The sequence below is a fragment of the Pyxicephalus adspersus genome, chromosome 3 (genome assembly GCF_032062135.1).
Source record: "Pyxicephalus adspersus chromosome 3, UCB_Pads_2.0, whole genome shotgun sequence".
NCBI classification, from domain to species: domain Eukaryota; kingdom Metazoa; phylum Chordata; class Amphibia; order Anura; family Pyxicephalidae; genus Pyxicephalus; species Pyxicephalus adspersus.
This window is the reverse complement of record NC_092860.1, coordinates 19,579,156-19,585,507: the sequence shown is the minus strand read 5'-3', so window position 1 is coordinate 19,585,507 and position 6,352 is coordinate 19,579,156.

The window sequence follows — 6,352 nt, the reverse complement described above, 5'->3', positions numbered from 1 at the left end:
TGTAAAAAAATAAAGAAAATCTTCCCATTCTTTCTGTATTTGTTCCAAGCAGGAAAGAAAATGAGCGAAAAATAGAGACATGGGTGACAGTTAAAACCAATTTTAATTAGATTAAAATTACTATGTCAAGGGATCTACAAGATCTAAAAAACTATGAAAGGAGGACAGCTTTATGAACACACGTCAGTTGGCCCCTTTGGTAAAACTGTAGCAGATCCCCTGGTGCCAATCCAAACTGACTGCTCAGCCTGATCCAAGCAGATCCCTCCACTAGTTGCTGTGGTTCCTCCTACTGATCCAAAGTTACTGCAAGGTACAATAGTGACATAAAGGGTTGTCAGGAAGTACAACAATAGCAAGAGCTTTTACACCAGGCTTCTAATAACTTGATATTTTACAACTAGGCTCCACTTGTTAATAAATAATGGATATATAGGACAGACAGATACAGACAGTGACACAGGACAAGGAGAGGGCCCTGCCCAGAAGAGCTTACAATCTAGGAGGTGGGGAAGTATCACACAATAGGAGGCGAGATATGGAATAGTGGGAATTAGTGAGGCTTTTATGAGACGGAAGAAGGAAGCTAGGTAAGTTTGCAAAGATGGGTTTGAGTGCTCTTTTAAAGGAACAGAAAGTAGGAGCAAGCCAAATAGGACGAGGAAGACGACTCCAGAGAGTCGGGGCAGCCATTGAAAAGTCTTGGAGCTGTGCGTGTGATGAGGTTATGAGTGAGGAAGTCATCACTAGGTCATTATTTTTATACCTGGTCAGAAGGGTAAGAACTGTGGAAGGGTTTTGAAGGCAAAGCACAGGAGCTTGAATTTGATTTTAGTGTGAAATGAAAGCCAATAAAGAGAACTACAAAGAGAGGAAGCAAAAGAAGAATGGTGGGAAGGATGGATGAGTTTGGCTGCAGCGTTCATAATAGATTGTAGAGGGGAGAGTCAGGTTAGTGCAGTTTTTTCTTTCCCCTGAACAACAAAGAATTGCCCAATACCCCTGTCTTTAGCTTCATGTCTCACGCTCAGACTGATCCATACCCTAGGGCCCCCATCAAGGATGGACAAGGGTTACTACTGTGCTTTGTTAAAAAAAAAATTGTTTGACTTTTGTAATGCTTGAACCTTTATACATGGGAAGGAGGTCCATAAATTTCTGATGGCAGCCCTGACACAGCCTGCTCCTGTCTTGTTGAAGACCTACCTGTCTTGCCATCCTAAAAACCCGGCCTGTAGTACATTGTTTCCATTATTTGCAGAGTTCTGGGCAAATGGTTGCAACATACAAGCCCAAATCAGCTTACATAATATTCCGCCATTTCATCAATAAGGGGCCCTTCTAAACCAAGTAATTCCAAGACATGAGCACACAAACCTCTCCAATCTTATCTGTTATACAGTAATCACAGCTTGCTTGTTACCAACAATGGGGTTATTGCGTTTTAGAATGATTAGATCTATATTAATAGTTTTATGATTTTAACAATTTTGGTTGGTGTACCTAAAGAAGATTTATTTACTCTTTGACAATTCCTGTCCTAGGGTGAGCAAGCTGCTCCTTCATACAGTGAGCATTGCCGACCTGGTAAGGGAAGAGCTGCCTTATAAGCAGGTGGGGATAAAGAAAACAACTTGGAAAAGAGAAAACTAATACATCCGCAACCTTTAAGAATTGGAAAACTGCAATATACTACTTTTTGTTTTTTGGGTTCAGATACAATTGAAATACCAATATTCACATTCTTGTGCTACATTTTTTGCCCTACCATTTAAATAACTTTATATATCTTACAAAAAAAAAAAAATACTTCCATATAGATACATCCTCTGTATTTTGGAAATTCAGGACTGTCTTTCCATGCCTGGAGTAAGCTTGGAAGAATTTAAGCCTCAGGAGAGAAAATATCAGTCTATAAATAAAAAAAAAATATTTCTCATTTAAAGTAGGATGAATGGGCTGCAAGAGAGGTGAGTGTAAGGCAGTGGTGGCGAACCTATGGCACGCATGCCAGAGGGGGCACTCTGAGCCCTCTCAGCGGCACTTCCCACCTCAGCTGGCCTCCCATTGGCTGTGCTATTGTCCCTCTGTCAGCCCATGCTGGCTGTGGAATTTCCCTTCTCCAGGAGTCATCAGTTAACCTTCAGAATACCAGGGTGTGGGGAGGAGAGGCAGCTGATGTGTATTGAAGCTGATGTGTCTTGATCCAGAATTGAAAGGGTGAAAGTACAGAGGGAGAGGGGAAAGTGAGGGAGGGGGTAGGCAGACACTGAAGGGAGATCTTGTTTTGCTTCTTCCTAGTTATAGGAAGTACAGTAATATATAGCTAATTGAAGAAATGCAGAAGAACTGAATTTTAAACAAATAATTTTGAACAATTATTAGCAGCTGGGTTATAAAGCAGCAGTCTAGTTGTTCTGTGGTTATAGTGATACTTAAGTAAAAAACCAAACAATATTCTTTACCCAATTTGCCCTCAGTATGAATACCAACAAAACATGTGTCTGTCTCCTATATTTATAATTAGAGACCCTTCCGGGAACCCTCTTCCCCTTTTTTCTTCTCTTTTTTATGTCTCCCTGGTTTATCACCTTCTTTGGAAATTACTGTTAATTGTAATATTGAACTGTTTTGACGAAAGTGTATATTTATCTATATGTGTAGGAAGGAATGTGTTTATCACATTGGCAGAATGAAGCCATATAGGAACTTATAATATCCACTATTATGAAATGTTGTCACATATATGTAGTATTTGGTCAACTTTTTATAAGTTTATTTTTTATATACATTGGTGTATTTTCATTATATTTAATATGTATTGTGTTATTGTGAAAAAAAACAATAAAATCTATTGAAGGGCTTGTCACACTGTGAATAGCACTTATGTTGTTATGCTGGGTTGGCGTTCCTTGTTAATGCCCCCCCAAACAAACCTTTGAAATGTTCTACCAGGAACCCTGTAACTGTGTGTTGCTGTCCACAGTGCCTTAAAAAATTGTGTGCAATGTGTTGCATTGTTATGCAATTGGCATGGGCTTAGTAAAACTCCCTGCATTCCTGTAATATGAGCAAGCCTTTAAGCTTCACTCTGGGCTGCTTTTTGATTTACCCAGTGATGTCCTCTCCTGCACTGATTGGACTGAAAGTACACTGAAATATTTAAAGTGTATGCCCAGGCAATATATATTTTTTATAGTCTTGCATAGAGCATGGAAAGGTTAAAACCCCTATGAGGTTATTTATTATTAATATTATTAATAATATTATATTTGCTGTCTGCACCCTACTATAAAGATGTAGATAATTTTCTGTCTTAGTGACAATGTCTTAGTTAGGCAGTAATTCTGCACTGTGGTGATGGCATCTAGCCTAGATGACTTTAAGAGGGAATTGGACAAGTTCTGGAGGAAGAGTCCATCAGGGGTTACTAGGCAGGAGATCGGGAGGCTGTGACCTCATCTCCAGATCAGGTTGGTGCTCATTGTTGGTGTTGTGTTATGGTTTGGTTCTGGTATAGAGAGAAATTGCTGAACATTGCATGAATGACATTTACACTTATTGACATCTGTTCTGTGCGTCCACTATACAAAAGGGTATAATGTCATTGCATAGCGGCAGGTTCTGTTTACTTGACATCACATGGCCCATGTAATGCTCGGTGTGCTGGGATAGATTGGTGGGCAGGGTTCAGCTCCTTATGGCCTGTGTGTGTGCTATATGAGAGGACAGGACAAACATGTCATTCATTGTACTGGGATTGTCAGGGAGAACTTTGTATTGTCTGCTGTCTATCGGAACCAACCTGGGCTCCTGCTAATGGGAAAATGAGATCTTGTATGGATGATCAAGGTCTGCACACCTCCTGTGTATGGGAAATGTTCGCTACACCTCCACTTCATCCTATTTATACAAATTCCCCAGGAAGAAGGTCCAACGCATGTACAGCAAAAGTGAAGCAAAGGTAGGAAATGCACTCAAATGCCTTTTTCAGAACAGGTCAAAAGCTAGTGGTCAGTGGAACATTGCTTCTTTGTGCTGGTGGTCAGAAAATTCAAAAGGAACCCCAGCTGAGAATCACTGCCGTAAATTGTTGATTCAGGGAATATCAATTTATTTAGTGTTAACTAATAGTGTTAGCTATTTTTGGTATAGGGATAGATTTGTATTGGAGTACAGCAAAAAACGCAAAAATAGATAGTGGAAGATCATTCCAAGAGGCCTGGACAGAGTCATTTGGAGTGATTGAACACAAAGGAAAAAAATGGTAGGACCCCTCTGATGGGGTTATTATCAAAATGGTCATGTTATCTGGGAGTAATTCCCTTTTTAATGATTTCCCAAACAAGGATTAAATTATTCAACACATCTCCGAGATGCCAGAAATACTGTTAAAGATTGAGTTCAGCGCATGGCAAGTGATCTTAGCCAGCAGCTCACCACTCCCGGTACTCTATTGGCTTAGATGAAAGCACATATATGAATAATCATGCAAGGCTAGCAGTAATTTGGGTTATGTTGTTGGTGACATCATATGAGAAGAGCTGGTGAAACTGGTGTCTTTGCCTGAAAGAACACAAGGGATAGATATCTACAATGCTTTGATGGGGGCTTTTTTGTCACAAGACATAAGATAAGAAAAAGTGGTTTCAATTACTATTGATGGGGCACCTTCTATGGTGGGGGCAACATCTGGTTTCATACAGAAAGGAACAAAGCATCAAGTCATTCAGTTCTGTTACATTATACGAGTACATCAAGAAGCTCTTTGTGCCAGGGAAAGCAGCAAAAAACATCATGGCTAATGCTCTATATTTTCGACAGTTTATAGCAGAAGATAGGCACAGTGTAATTGTTTACTTATGTACAATACAGGAAGTCCCCGAGTTAAGAACATCCATACACAACTCATAGGTACAACTGGGCTTGATGGGGGGGGGGGTTCGCATGACTTCTGCAACATCTTGTAACTTTTTAATGACCAAGACAAACTCTGCAGTTGTTTCTTTTTGCATATCAAAGTACAGCTTGCTCCAGAAGTTAATGAATGTTTAGTCCATAAAGTCTGAATGTCTGAATGTCTGTCCATAAAGTATTTTTACTCTGGCTAATAATATGTTGAGAAAAATATCTGTCCTAATTGCATTTATTAAAATAACGTACCTGTTCGGGCCTACATACAAATTCAACTTAAGAACAAACCTACTGTCACTATCATGTATGTAACCAAGGGACTACATGTAATGTCCGGTGGCTGAGCACAGGACGAGTCCTGGAAACATTTGTAGCCTGCTTGGATGAAATTAGGCTGAACAGCTTTATGAATGAAGAAGGGCAGGAATATCAACAGCTTACTGATATGGCCTGGCTTACCAACCTCCGTTTTTTTTTTTTTTACAGATTTTACACTACACTTCAATATGCTGAACAAACAACTACAAGGTGTAGGGAATACAGTAGAAAGGATGTGATATCAAAACATATGAGAGCAAACTGCAGGTTTTTGAAAAGGACCTTAAAAGTGGGCTGCTGAATTATTTTCCGAATCTAAAAATGCATTTAGAAGATTCTACAACATTTGCATACAATGCTACAGGCCATCAGGAAATGTACAAGGAATTTTCTAGCATTGTAGCAGCTGCAAAGGTGAATTCTAGTAACAGATTTTTACAGTCATTGGTGTTACTTAAACTCACCTGGGAGGCACAAATTTTTTAGTAGAGTCAAGGTAAAAAAAATACTAATGGACACTACACTAGGGGAGTGGAATGAGTTTTCAGGCTACTTTTAAGATGATAAATACAGTTCAGTTTTAAAACAACAAAAATTGACCCCCAAACATTAAAGATTCCACACAATAAAAAAACACAAGTGCATTACAGTTAACATTTAAAGGTCACTTTGTGCTATACAAAGATAATATTAACGGAACGGAAAGTCACCATATCTTATTATGTTAACAAGTCCGTGGGACTATATAAAGCAGAGATCTTAAGATCACTATCTTACAAGAGTTAGTTCTGGCCACCTCTGTGGATTGTTTCATAAAAAGGCTGGATGCATTTCTAAATGCATAAAATATTAATGGCTAATTTGACGTAACATCACACGATAGATCATCTACGACAGGGGTAGGCAAACTCCGGCCTTTAAGCAGGATACAGCCCAGCCAGTATTCTGTTCTGGCCTAACGCCCCCTGGTTGATCTGGCCTAATCCCGGCTGTCAGGGGTCGGCAACCCACCGCTCTTGAGCCTCCTTGTTATTTACTGAGGCCGGTGTTAACACTTCTGCCGCCAGGGTAAGGGGACATTCCCTCTCCTCCGCATGCATTTCCTTTCAGGGGCGTTCTC